Genomic DNA, 15842 nt, shown 5'->3' with positions numbered 1-15842 from the left:
ATGTCAAGTTCTGTGTGTTTACATCCTCACAAATTAACAAAGCACATTACACCATTCTAACTAATTCAATTTTAAGACATCCTATATAATATATAAAAGATTAAATATTATCTTCTTAAACTCACTCAAAATAAGACTAAACCCAAAAAGATTAAAATAACTCTCTTTTAAAATAGAACACAGGAAGGCATTCAAACCTAGCAATTAAGACTTGGTGGCCCAAGTAGTAGTTAAGACTTAGTGGCCCAAGTAGTAGTGTCCCTGCCACCAATGTGGGAGACATGAATGAGCTCCTAGCTTTGACCTGGCATTTACAGAGTGAATTAGTAGATGGGTGCTGTCTTTCTCTCTCTCTCTCTCTCTCTCTCTCTCTCTACCTCTCTACCTCTAAAATAAATATTTTTAAAATATAAATAAAATAAAATACAGCAATACTTTTATAAATGTACATGCATATTGTCATTCTTAGCCTTAAGACAATAACACAAGGTAAAATGACGAATGCTAAAAATGCTGTTTATCTACATATATGAAAGCATCAAAATGGGCTCACAATTTCAATTTCTGAAAGAACTAAGAATCGTTCCCACACATAGTTCTTGACTGAACAGCATTAGGGCTTGCCACCAGTGCAGTGTTAGAAGTGCCTCACTAGATGATCTCCTAGCCTCAGGGTAAGGACCAGGTCCATAGCTAATTAAATATACAGTGAGTTTGGAGTCTAAAGCAGAGAAAACCCAAGTGTAAGTTGAAGGGTGAATAAAAGTTGCATGACTCCTTTGAACAGTAAAAGAAAACTAAAATAGTTCAGTATGCCTGTCTGATTAGAGCACTGGATTTGCAGTGATTTCTAGCTCCTTCTATGAGGAAATAGTCTGCGACTGTGTAAGGGTCCAAGCTGTGGAAAACATCTCATTAAGACCAAAGGGATTTGAAAGAAATATATCCCTACCTTCACTGAATAGGGTTTGGCTAGATATGAAGCATGTAGGAAGAAACCCTGCAGAAAATAACATTAAAGTTGAAGAATGTGATTTTTTTTTTTGGTTGGCTCTGTTACTGTTCCTCATAACCGACTTTATGCTCTGATCTTTCTTTTGTCTCATTTACAACATCTTAAAAATACTTTTAAAAACTTTTCAAGCTGCAGATAGTAGATCCAAGTACAGATAGTTTACAAGTTTTATGTGTCCTGAGTTTACTACCCTGACTTTCTAACTTTATGTGCTATTTCATTCCCTTTTACATGAACAGATATTTTTTCAACAGCATGGGAATACAATATTTGGTTTAGCTGTTAGACACTACACACAAATGTATATGGCTAAACACCATAAAATTACATTTACTTAATATAGGTAGTGGTGAAATGGTCTGTTGATACCTTAAAAATTGAAGACATTCTTCATCGTGGTTGACTATGTTTAATTTGGAAGACATTGTTTTGAAGAAAAATGAAATAAAGACATGTTTTACTCTAGAAAGTTTGTTTGTGTGTTCAGTAAAATTTGATTATATCTCTTATATGAGGGTTCTTGGAAAGTTCATGGAAAATGAATTTAAGATAGATTTACTTTGTTGTAAAAACTGTTTGAAATCTCTGTATACTTTTTTCCGCAATACACAATTTTCCATGGATCTTTAAAAAAAAACCTTGTTTCAAATTCTTTTTGCACAAAGTAAGCTGACCTTTTAATTCCAATTTCTACAAACTTTTTGAAGTAATCTTCTACGTATATTAGAAAAAACAACACCATTAGTCATAAAAGTAAGTAATGCCCTACACAATTAACACATGTATGTTAAATGCTTCAAAGCAGGAATGGCATGAAATATGTTTGGAAAGGTTTCTTGATTAGAAAAGAGATGAAAAAACAAACCACCTATTCTGTGTAAAAAAAGAAAAAAAATGAATTTTATAAAACAATACATGAGGCAGGGATTTAGCACAGAGCTTATGACGGCCTTATCCTACATCACAGTATGTGGGCTCTACACCCAGCTTCGACTCTCTATTCTAGCTTCCTGATAATGCAGAAGCAGGGAGTGGGTGATGGCTCAAATATTTGGGATCCTGCTACCCATGTGAGAGGTCTGGATTAAGTTCCTTGTTCCTGGTTTTCGTCCCCACCCCAGTTACAGGCATTTGGAGAGTGAACCAGCAAAATTTTCAAAGTATATTAAATGAGAAACTATGCTCAATTGGAGTTGCAGGCAGTAAACCCAAGTCTAGGGACTTGAAAAAAAAAAATGTTCTTTTTGCTCACTAAATGCTTCTACACATGACAAAATTGTCTCAAATATCAATCATCATGAAAGGAAATAATAAAGGTGGACAAAAGTGAAATATAAAAGTGAAAATTGGGCCCAGCATTGTGTGACACAGCAGGTTAAGCCAGTTCCCACAATGCCATCATCCCATGTGGACACTAATTGGAGTCCCTGCTGCTCCACTTTATATCCAGCTTCCTGCTAATGCACCAGGAAAGTAATGGAAGACTAACAAATGACTGGGTCTCTGCACCCATGTGGGAGACCCAGATGAAACATAGGCCTCAGCCTGTCCCAACTCATTGCAGCCATTTGGGGAGTGAACCAATGAACAGTCTGTCTCCCTTTTACTCTTTCTGTCTCTCCCTCCATCTCTTTCTCTCGCTCAACTCTACCTTTCAAATAAATTGATCTTTTTCCAAAAATAAGTCAAAATTTTCTTTTATTGAACTTCAAAAATATATGGGAAAAGTCTTTAGCCCAGCAGTTAAGATATCTGCATCCAACGTTAGATTATGTGAGTTCGATTCCTGGAACTGGTTCCTGATTCCAGCTTTCTATTAATGTGAGTCCTAAGAAACAGCAGTGATGGCTCAAGTAGTTGGGCCACTTTCACCAAAGTGGCAGATATAGATTAAGTTCAAAGTTCAAAGTTTTGGCCCCCAGGCCTGCCCCGTCATACTATGGGCATTTGGGGAGTGAACCAGCGGATGGAAATGCTCTTTCTTTTTCTATCTGTCTATCCATCTCTAAGCATCTCAAATAAAAATACAGACATGCACATATCCCTCTCTATATAAATATACAGAAACAGAAAGTATATCATCACAGAACAGGGAAAATAATATATTAATGATTTTAATTATATTGTTTTTGAATAAAGGAAACATTCGCCTATATAAAGTACCATAAGAGTTGTAAAAATATTTCATTTCTATTTTCAAGTATTCACTATGCAAATTTGTTAATGGCTTTATTGAAATTATTCTGTGTATATTCATTTACAATAAATTGTACTCCAAGATTTGTCAATCTGTCTGAACTTACACTTGGTCAATGAATTGTTTTTTGTCAATTTTAGTGTTGAAAAGCTTCTTCACATAAAGGAAATGTATACAAATAGCTAGAAAATGCAAAAAGTTGTAGCACCCCAGATGTTGGAGATATGAACTGTGCCCAAAATTAAGTTGAACAATACTAACATTATTCTTGATGAAGATGTCTGTAGGTGAGTGTATATAATTGTATAACAGAATTTCCTGAATTCACCTTGATGCAGACTAAGCTCATCAAAGGATTAACACTAAAATTTTTGTAATTTGAAATATTTGGCTATATAGTGCAGAATCCAATATTCGCATCCGAATCTACCTGAATCTTAAGTCTATAAAATACTAAGTAAAGTCAAAGATATTTATACTGCATTGAAGATGAATTTTAAATATTTCAGAAAACTTGCACTGTTCAAAATTATGGAAATTTGGGGATTACTCAGAGACTATGGTATGATATGAGACTAGAAAAGAGAATTGGATCCATACTAAAAAAGAAGCTGAAAAATGGGCATGGGAGCCATCAGTGGTCTTTAATAAGTCAGAGAGCAGATCTGCATTTATAAAGAATCTTGCTTCACAGGATTTATTACTTTGCACCTGTATTTCTTAAATCATATTTGAAATGTTCTCTTTTAATTCTAGAAAACCACATGACCCTCTTTTGTCACTCACCCATTGGTTATTTCTCCTTCTCACTAACAGACTCACCTTCCTTTGTTTTCATTTTATTTGCCAAACCACTCCCCTAGTCAGTCTACTCTTCTCTACCCATTTACTCTCAATGGGTGATCACCTGAACACTCAAATCTTCAACCTCCACCATATGAATTGTTACTCAAGTCTGTGGCTCAAATGTCGAATTCTGTGTTGGAGTCCAATTTCCTGTTTAACACATCTGTTCTGGAAACTCAGTAACAATACATTCAGCATTGAATTCATTTTTTTCTCCTGGGACTACATCTGTATTCTTTACAATGAATCTTAGAAAATAGATGTATTTGAAGCTAGAGTTTAGTGATTACTGTACCATATTTTAAATGTATTTTACTTGAATGCATTGTCAATTACCTTAAATGTATTTTGTTGTAGAATGTTTTGAATAAACATAGTGTACTTATTCTCAGCTAACATAAAGAACACTGCATTATATTGTCATAAAAAAGATATATTTGCATTATTTTTTAACTGTGAAGCAGGTTTTGGCAACTCAGAAAAAGTTTTCTCAAACACATCTGCATGAAAGCAAATAACTCCTTGATGAAGTATATATATATATATATGTATATGTATATGTAAACATATATGTGTGATATATACATAGATACATGTATGGTATTATCTATATTAACTTATTTATGTAGTTTATATATAGTTATATATACTAACTCCTTAATGTATACATTTACACACACACACTTTTTCACAAACATAAAAAAATGATTGCTTTGTCTCAGTGAAGATGGGAAATCTTCCAGTTAACAAAATTTCCAGTGACATTATAAAGAATCTATAAATTTAATAATTTAAAGATCATCCTATAATGATTAGAAAACATACAATTCAATCCCATCAAAGTGGCATGTACCAATGCCATCTCACTAGTCCCAGTGATCAATTTCTGTTCACAATTGATCATAATGATAGGACTAAGAACCAAAGGGATCATATAAACAAGAATAGTGTCTGCAAATACTAGCTGATAGAATAAAAAAGGGAGAGAACGATCCAACATGGGAAGTGGGATACACAGCAGACCCATAGAATGGCAGATGTCCTAAAACAGCACTCTTGCCTCAGAATCAGCCCTTGAGGCATGCGGATCCGGCTGAAAAGCCCATGAGAGTATTTCAGGCATGGAAAGCCAAGACACTCTGGGGAAAAAAAATGATCTAAATGAAAGATCTCCGTGAGTGAGATCCCAGTGGAAAGAACGGGTCATCAAAGAAGGAGGTACCTTTCTCTGAAGGGAGGAGAGAACTTCCACTTTGACCATGGCCTTGTCTAAATATGATCAGAGTCGGTGAACTCAGTGGGCTTCCATAGCCTTGGCAGCTCATGACAAGAGCCTAGGGTGATTATTGATGCCATAAACAAGAGTGTCAATTGTTAAGTCAACAACAGGAGTCACTGTGCACTTACTCCTCATGTAGGATCTCTGTCCTTAGTGTGCTGTACATTGTGATTTAATGCTATAACTAGTACTCAAACAGTATTTTTCACGTTATGTTTCTGTGTGGGAGCAAACTGTTGAAATCTTTACTTAATGTATACTAAACTGATCTTCTGTATATAAAGATAATTGAAAATGAAACTTGATGTGAATGGAAGGGAAGAGGGAGTGGGAAAGGGGAGGGTAGCGGGTGGGAGGGACGTTATGGGGGGGAAGGCATTGTAATCCATAAGCTGTACTTTGGAAATTTATATTCATTAAATAAAAGTTAAAAAAAAAAAAAGAAAACATACAATTAGGGGCCAGCGCCACGGCCCTAATGTAATCATTACTCCACACATGAATAAATCCCATATGGGCCCTGGTTCTGGTCCCGATTGCTCCACAGCTCTCTGCTGTGGCCTGGGAAAGCAGTACAAGGTGGCTGGTCCTTGCGACCCTGCACCCGCGTGGGAGACTGGGAGGAGGCACCTGGCTCCTGGCTTCAGATCAGCGCAGCTCTGGCTGTTGCGGCCATATGGGGAGTGAACCAACGGAAGAAAGACCTTTCTCTCCGTCTCTCTCACTGTGTGTAATTCTACCTGCCAAATAAATAAATAAAAATCTTTAAAAAGAAAACATAAAATTAAAGCAAAACTAAGACATGAATGATAAGGAAAACACAACCAGATGAAGATGGAGATGGAAAATGTTAAATAAGGTAGTGGCATTTTTACTTTTGAAACACCCACCTGGAAAGACTACATTGGATTCTTGAATTCTTTTTTCTATTATTTTCTTCCTCTTTTCTCATAATCAAATTATACACATCATCAACCCTTGACTTTGTGTTAGGCTATGTGATTTGTTCCGGCTCACATAATATGACTGGTGAAACAGCCCGCAATCAAACAAAAGCCCTACATGATTTGCCCAGGCACCTTGGGTTCCTTATTGTTGCTATGGGTTAAGTATGTCAAACAGGGGACATGGCTATGGTCTCCCTCAAATATAGAAAACATGTAAGATGTGTGATCACTGACAAGTTGCCATGCTAGAGAAATTACAGACACATCAAGGAAATAGAAAGAGATGAATGAGGAAACCAGAATTTGCAGTGCTAGTCATGAGACTGTTTCCTACTTAGGTGCAGAAATATGCATAAGCAAGCTTTCAGGTGAGACCAGCATCTTTGTGCACACTGTCTGAGTGAGTGTGCAGTTGAACTGAGGTAAGTCGTCCATGACAAGCCCTGCCCATGCTATAGATTTGTCAACAACATACGTAATGTTTTAAGCCATTGAATTTTATATTGATTGATCATAGATTGTAATTAATCTGCTTGTTTGTGTCTTAAAGTTGACTAATATACGCACCAAAGTTGAAAATGAAAAAAATTAATTCAGAGATTACTATTTAGTACAGATAAGAAATGGTGTCATGTTCAAAGACGTTGAGATTGAGGAGGAGGAGAAGTCTAAAGATGCAAGGAATATTGAGGGAAAAGAACCCATACATTGATTCATTCAATAGAAGCAGTAGCAATATCCAAATAAGCATAGAGTTCTGCCTGGGGTGCAGGCATCCCATATGGGCATCGGTTCATGTTCCGCTGCTCCTCTCCTGATCCAGCTCTCTGTTATGGCCTGGGAAAGCAGTAGAAGATGGCCAAGTGCTTCGGCCACTGCACCTGCATGGGAGACCTGGAAGAAACTCCTAACTCCTGGCTTAGGATTGCCCAAGCTACAGCTATTGTGGCCATTTGGAGAGTGAACCAGCAGATGGGAGATCTTTTTCTCTGTTTCTCCCTCTCTCTCTGTAGCTCTATTTCTCAAGTGAATTTAAAAATAATAATAACAAAAGAAACCTGCTTTAAATAGAAAGATATTTATCATTTTTTTTTTTTTTGGACAGGCAGAGTAGACAGTGAGAGAGAGAGACTAAAAGAAAGGTCTTCCTTTTCCATTGGTTCACCCTCCAATGGCTGCTGTGGCCGGTGCACTGCACTGATCCGAAGCCAGGAGCCAGGTGCTTCTCCTGGTCCCCCATGTGGGTGCAGGGCCCAAGCACTTGGGCCATAATCCACTGTACCCCCGGGCCACAGCAGAGAGCTGGACTGGAAGAGGAACAACCAGGACAGAATCCGGTGCCCTGACCAGGACTAGAACCCAGTGTGCTGGTGCCGCAGGCGGAGGATTAGCCTAGTAAGCCGTGGCGCCAGCCATATCATTTCTTAAGTGTAGATAGATTTGTCACACAAACACAAACCAAGAAGATGATAGAGTAGATCAATTAATTTCAGACAAAATAGAACAAGAAATATGAAATATAATCAGAAATTAAGGACAACATTCCATGATGAAATAAATGTCTATTACTCCAGAGAACATAACACTCTAAATGTATGCACACCTAACAACAACGTTTCAAGATTCATGAAGCAAAAATGGGTAGATTCAAAGAAAAACAGATGTAATTCATAATCACAGCTACAGATCTCAATACTCATGTCCTAGTAATTATTTAGAAATGAGGTCATGAAACATGTAAGCATATGGATCACCCTAAAGGTGTTTTATTTTAAACTTATATTTAGTAAATATAAATTTCCAAAGTACAGTTTATGGATTACAATGGGTTTTCCCCCCCATAACTTCCCTCCGACCCACACCCCTCCCATCTCCCGCTCCCTCTCCCATTCCATTCACATCAACATTCATTTTCAATTATCTTTATATACAGAAGATCGATTTAATATATATTAAGTAAAGGTTTCATCAGTTTGCACCCACACAGAAACATAAAGTGAAAAATACTGTTTGAGTACTAGTTATAGCATTACTTCACATTGGACAACACATTAAGGACAGAGATCCCACATGAGGAGTAAGTACACAGTGACTCCTGTTGTTGACTTAACAATTTGACACTCTTGTTTATGGCGTCAGTAATCTCCCTAGGCTCCTGTCATGAGTTGCCAAGGCTATGGAAGCCTCTTGAGTTTGCTGACTTCGATCTTATTGAGACAAGGTCATAGTCAAAGTGGAAGTTCTCTCCTCCCTTCAGAGAAAGGTACCTCCTTCTTTGATGGCCCGTTCTTTCTGCTAGGATCTCACTCTCAAAGATCTTTCATTTAGTTTTGTTTGTTTGTTTGTTTGTTTTGCCAGAGTGTCTTGGCTTTCCATGCCTAAAATACTCTCATGGGCTCTTCAGCCAAATCCGAATGCCTTAAGGGCTGATTCTGAGGCCAGAGTGCTGTTTAGGACATCTGCCATTCTGACTCTGCTGTGTATCCCACTTCCCATGTTGGATAGTTGTCTCCCTTTTTTATTCTATCAGTTAGTATTCACAGATACTAGTCTTGTTTGTGTGATCCCTTTGACTCTTAGACCTATCAGTGTGATCAATTGTGAACTGAAATGGATCACTTGGACTAGTGAGATGGCATTGGTACATGCAGTCTTCATGGGATTGTATTGGAATCCCCTGGCACATTTCTAACTCCACCATTTGGGACAAGTCCGATTGAGCATGTCCCAAATTGTACATCTCCTCCCTCTCTTATTCCCACTCTTATATTTAACAGCGATCACTTTTCAGTTAAATTTCAACACCTAAGAATAAATGTGTGTTACTTACAGAGTTTAACCAATAGTATTAACTAGAACAAAAAAAAAAAATACTAAAAGGGATGAAGTATTAAATTGTACATCAACAGTCAGGACAAGGGCTGATCAAGTCACTGTTTCTCCTAGTGTCCCTTTCAGTTCAACAGGTTTCTTTTCTTGTGGTTGGTTAGTTGTCACCGATTAGGGAGAACATATGATATTTGTCCTTTTGGGACTGGCTTAACTCACTCAGCATGATGTTTTGTCAGCTAACTTGGCCCATTTAGTATTTATAGATGTTCCACCCAACAACCAGAAAACACACATGCTTCCACCGTTGTAAAGTTAGATGATGCCCTGGGACAGAAAGCACAACTTAACAGTACCTAATAGAATCAAAATCGCACAAATTAATTCCTTTTAAAAACTGGGAATTTATGTAAAATATATAATGTATGGATATATGCCAAATCTCCAAATATCTGTAAATCAAACACATTTCTAAATAATTTTTAATTCAAAGAGAACACTTCCAGGGAAATTAAAGGAAATTCTGGACTAAATGGAAAATAAAATAAAATTGGAATTTATGGAATATAGTGAAAAGTGTGCTCAGAGAGAAGTGTATGGCATGAAATATTTATATTAGAAAATAAGAAACACCTCTATGTATAAAATCTCAAAGATTCTACAAAATAGCCTCTAGAAATACTGAGTTTAACAAACTGACAGAACACAAAATAAATACATAAAAGTCGGTTGCATTGTTACAGTTACAGTAGTACCAAAAAGTTAAATACCTAAAATACATTTAGCAAATTATGTGCAGCATCTGTATGTTAAAACCTATAAAACACTGAAGAAAAAAAGTGGTTTTGTTGTTTTTAATATAAAATAGCAGACAGGGTCAGTGTTGTGGCACAGTAGGTTAAGTCACCACCTTCAGTGCCTGCATCCTATATGTGAGTGATGATTCATGTCCCGACTGCTCCACTTCAGATCCAACTCCCTTCTAGTGGCCTGGGGAAAGCAACAGAAGATGGTCCAGGTGTTGTAGCCCCTGATTCTCATGTGGGAGACCTTGAAGAAGCTCTTGGCTCCTCCTGGATTCTGCCCAGCTCAGTCCTAACCATTGTGACCACTTGAGGAATGAACCAGTGGTTGGAAGATCTTTCTCTCTGACTCTTCCTTGTCTCCCTGCAATTTTTAATTTCAAATAAGTAAAATTTTTTAAAAAAGTAAAATAATGGAGACATACACTGTGTTCCAAAATTATTGTGTTCCAGAATTAGAAATTTCAATCTTGTTAAATTGCCAGTTCTTTCTAAACTGATATATAGATTCAATGTATTTACAGATGAAACATGAGAAAAATTTCTAAATATACTGACAAACACTCTAAAATATATTTGGAAAAGCAGGGGAATAGTCTAGCTAAGCCCCATGGCTCACTTGGTTAATCCTCCACCTGCAGCACCAGCATCCCATATGGGCGCCGGTTCTAGTCCCAGTTGCTCCTCTTCCAGTCCAGCTCTCTGCTGTGGCCCGGAAAGGCAGTGGAGGATGGCCCAAGTGCTTGGGCCCTGCATCCCATGGGAGACCAGGAGGAAGCACCTGGTTGCTGGCTTCGGATCGGCACAGCGCCAGCCGTGGTGGCCATTTGGGGAGTGAACCAACAGAAGGAAGACCTTTCTCTCTGTCTCTCTCATTGTCTATAACTCTACCTGTGAAATAAATAAAAAAAAAAAAATACTTATAAGAACAATGTTGGTGGACACATTGCCTTATATAAAGCCATTTTAAAGGAACAGATTGAACACAACAGTGTGTTACTGGTAGACAGCAAGCATTGTGGTGCAGTAGGTTATGCAGCCGTGAGGGATACCCAATCCAATATTGGAGTCTCTATTGAAATCCTAGAACATCACTTCCAGTCCAATTTCCTGCTAATACACTCTGGGAGACAGCAGATGATTTTTCAAATGCTTGGTTCACTGCCAGTCATGTGGGAGACCTGAATGGAGTTTCAGGATTTGGTCTGGCCCAGCCCTGGCTATTTTAGGTTTTTGGGGAGTTAAACAGCAGAAAGAAAACCTCTCTCCTCTTTCTCTATCTCTCTGTATTTCTAACTCTCCCTTCCAAAAAAATTATTTTTCTAAAAAAAGAATCAACATATAGATGAATGGAACAGAGTAAAGAACCAAGAACTAGGCCCTTAGAGGTATAAATATCCATTTTATTTAAAAAAAAAAAACCTGAAAGTATTTTAACAGATAAAGTGTAATTTTTTTTTCCAGCAAATATTACGAGGACATAATACATCCATTTTTTTTAAAAAATTCAACACAGATTTTATACTTTATATACAAATTAACTCAAAATGCATAGCAAAATTAAACATAAAATTAAAAAAAGGCTTAAAATTTTATAGGGAAATAGAAGAAAAGACATGGAAACTTGGATTCAGCAAAATCACTTTTAATTTATACACCAAAAGCATGATCCACTAAAAATAATTGATAAATGTCACTTTTTCAATATTATAAACATTTGCTCCTAGAGAGAGATTATTAAGATAATTGGAAAACAAAGGACAATTAAAGGAGAAAATAAATTACAGTCATTCATATGATAAAGGACTTCACCCATAATTTTTGAAGAACTCTTAAAATTAACATAAGAAAACTATTTGTTTAAAAAAATAAGAAAGCATGGAGTTTGAATCATGGCACAGCAGGTTAAGCCACTGCCTGCAATGTGGGCACCCTACAGCAGAATGCTGGTTCCAGTCCTGGCTGCTTTGCTTCTGATCCAGTTCTCTGCTAATGTGCCTGGGAATGCGGGAGATGATGGCTCAAGAGATTGGACCCCTGTCACCCACTTGGGAAACCTGTTGCAGGCATTTGCAGATGGTTATCATCTTATGAACTGTGTCTATGAAATAGGTGAAATCTGTACTCTTTATATTAATAAAAATCAAAAAAGAAAGCTCTCTCTCTCTCACTCTCTCTCTCTCTCCCCCCTCTCCTGCTCCCTCTGTCACTTTTTCTAATAAATAAAATAAATTTTTACTATTTTTTAAATGGGAAAAATATCTTAAAGACATTTACCCAAGAAGAAAAGTGATGGCAAATATGCATCTGAAAAGATGCGCAGTATCACCACTCACTGCAAAAAGACACACTGCAAGCACAATAATATACTCCTGCATGCCTACTAGAATGGTTAAAAGAAAAAGCTTTAAGCACTGAAGAGCATGTAAAAGAATAAGGTCTCTACTATATTTCTGATATTGCGCAACAGTAGAAACATCTTGAAAATCTGACAATAAAGCAAGCTATCATATTGCCATAAAACACAGCAATGTCACGTTAAGTATTTATCCAAATTGATCGAGAATTTATATTCACAAAAACATATTTCCACATCAGTCTTATTCATATCAACAAAACATGAAGACAATATAGATGTGCTTCAACAGGTGAATGGAAAATAAAAAAAAAAAAACCTTGGATTAAATTTGGCTACGTTTTGTTAAGAGAAAGAAACTAGCTTCAAAAATTTCAATACTACAGGTTTGTATTTTTTGTTTTTGTTTGTTTTTGGTTTCTTGTTTTTTGCTTGCTTGTTTGTTCTACAAATAAGAAGTAGACCCAGAAAAGTGAGACTTATCTAATCCATGGAGACATGCATTCAAATATCTGAAAGGCTGCTATCAGGTCAGGTAAAGTGGCTAGACTGACGGGTTATAACTCAATTCTTATAAATGTCATGCCATTCTAAACACAATGTAGACAGTAACAACAGAACAACAACAACAATGAGGTACACAGTACAGCCCTCCTTCACAAACAGGGCTTAAGTTTGTTTCCTAATGTAACCTAGAGTTGAAAATGTTTATTTGTATCTAGCTCATGGGAAGAAAAATAACTTCAGAATAAATTTCTTCATTTCTACTCAGGTCAACATAAAAATAAATTAAAAATGCCAAGACTTGTGAGGAAACATTTCTCTAAAATGTTACCAGCAGAATGAGTGATCAAAAGATATTACAGAGAATTTCTGCTGTAATTTTCCATCTATTTTAATACCTACTTCCTAAATAAAATGCTGAGAAATCTCTATATACTCATTTTAGCCTTCAAATCCTATGATGTTGACGATTGATTGTAATGGTCTACTATGCATACTCAGTTGTTTAACCTAAATCAATTATGATATTGAATTTCTTTAAATATGCAACATGCAAGTCAGCATCAAAATCAATAGCATGGGCTCCTCACTGTCACCTGCTGAAAAAAACATCTGTGGAGAAAAGCACAGCACTTACCCTCTCCTTCATTGGCAGTCACAGGCACCTGCACCTACCATTCACTCTATCACTCTGAATAAACGTATGGTATTCAAGTTTTAATTTTTCAAGAGTGAGATCAATCTGGATTTAGAAAGTAAAGAAATGTGCAATCCTTCATAAAATAAAGCAATAAGCCCAAATTTTTCTATGTTATCTATTTATCAATAAAATGATCATGGATTAGGATACTAAAGATGAGAAGCCTCTTTAATGAAACCTAGATTTGATCCGCACATAACGTATTTTAATGCATTGCATCAAAAATCTCAATGTAACAGATTGTGGGCTACCTTTCTGAAAATATTTAACATTCAGGGGAACAGCCTGGATGCCTAGAATAATTACACAAGTGCTGTGGATATACACTATTCTTTGTTTACCTTCTCTTCGTTGTGACTGGTGAAGCAATTGATAGATTTATTTACCAGGCAGCATTCAGATACTTTGTACAGGGTTGAAAGAGCTAGGTCAACAACACATAATTGTTTTAGTTAAATGTTAAAAATATTGAGTCTTTGAATAGTAACTACCAAGACAAGAAATAAACATTTTTAAATGCCCTATATGCAAAACTGAGTATTTTTCTTAAATGATATTTCTGCTTTACTTTAAAAACTTGTATTACATTTGTTTCTATTTTTGATGTTCAAAATAAACAACAAACTTGAAACTTGACAATACATGTGCATTTGTATTATCTAAGAGTAAATTCTTTCACAAAGAAAATCTAATGAAATTCAATATAATACAATAGAATTCCTATATTAACTTTAATGAAGCTCTCCCAGAGCTCAGACGCTTGGAGAGTTTAAAAAGCAGGTAGCTTGGATGCCAGCTGGGGTTTTCTCGGCTCAGTCAGATTAAGCGAAGAACACTTGTGCGGCTTTATTAACACACACAATTTAGCAGAGTAGCAGTCAGGCTTCTCTACTTCATGGGTTGGTTGCTTACTGGTAATATCATTCCTGGGAGAATTCAAGACTTTTAATTACGTTGTGAATAGTTTACAGTATTGAGCCACAGAATGAAAATTAAACTGAGGACATTTTATATGTGCACTGGTTAATTAAATAGCAGACAGCAGCAAGCTAGACTTATAGAAAACCTCAGCATATTTGGTTTGTCAACCATGTGTGAAAATGTTTTTTTCTTAATTTAAATTAGTAGCCCACTGTGCTAAAATGAAACTGAGTCAAAAATGGATTTTGAAGTTTGCCCTAATCCAAAAGCATGAACCAAGGACATTTTAGAAATCAGGAATAACTCACAACCCCAAGTGAATCCACCCTACCTTTAAAGTTTATATTTAATAGATAAATAGTGACTTCTTAAAAGTACAACTCATCTAATCTACAGCTAAAATAATATAAAAAGAAGTGATGATTTGCATTAAGTAATATAATTTTCAGAGTTGATAAAAAAGCTGCTTTCCAGCATGAAAAAAATAGCATCACCACAATTCTGGAAACCTGATTATTAACAACTAGCCCAGCTCTGAATAATCTCACATATGTGTAAGAGATTGCTGCGTGTCTACTGTGCATGATGCCGGAGGTGAGTAGGATTCAATTTATTTCCTGAAGGATATTTTCCAAACAAAATTTGATACTGTAGTCCCTCTACTTGCCATCCTTTAATGACCTGTCAAGATTATTAGAATAAATATCAAAATCTTTCACAAGGTTTAAAAAGCTATAGAGAATCCTGGTCTTATGCATATATAAGGCTGTATTTGCAATTCTGTCCTAGGGTATTATTAGGAATGGCCAAAAAGTTTATTTTTTATTTCTTCAAACATGCTCTGACTCCCTTCTGACTCAGAGCCTCTCTCGAACCTATTCCTTTCTTGCTTGAAATCTCGCTGCATTCATCTGTAAGTCAGTTTTCCTGTGTATTTACATCCTTCATAGGTCATTACACATGCCACTCCATTAAGGAATGCTTCATGGACCATATCCAGATCATAATCCCATTAATTCTTACTAATAAGGGTTCCTGAGATATTTTTAGTGCTGTTCAACTGGAAATTAGGTGTACAAGTCTAGAGCTCTGGGAAGAAGTCCAGGTTGGAAAGATTCTTCTTGGAGTTATCAATATTTAAAAAGATATTGGGGTCAATTTTATGGCACAGAAAGTTAAGTCACTACTTGTAAAGCCAGTTCCAGTCCCACCTGCACCACTTCCAGTCCAGCTCCCTGCTAATGCACCTGGAAAGTCAGCAGAAAATGGCCCAAGTACCTGGGCCCCTGACACCCATGTGGAAGACCCAGATGAAGTCCTGGCTCCTGGATTTGGCCTGGATCAGTCATTACAGTTGTGGCAATCTGGAGAGTGAATCAGTGGGTGGAAGATCTTTTTCTCTGTCTCTCCCTCTTTCTATCACTCTGACTCTCAAATAAATAAAT

The sequence above is a fragment of the Oryctolagus cuniculus genome, chromosome 11 (assembly GCF_964237555.1).
Source record: "Oryctolagus cuniculus chromosome 11, mOryCun1.1, whole genome shotgun sequence".
NCBI classification, from domain to species: Eukaryota; Metazoa; Chordata; class Mammalia; order Lagomorpha; family Leporidae; genus Oryctolagus; species Oryctolagus cuniculus.
The sequence above is the reverse complement of the archived record's forward strand: the minus strand, read 5'-3'. Positions refer to the sequence as shown.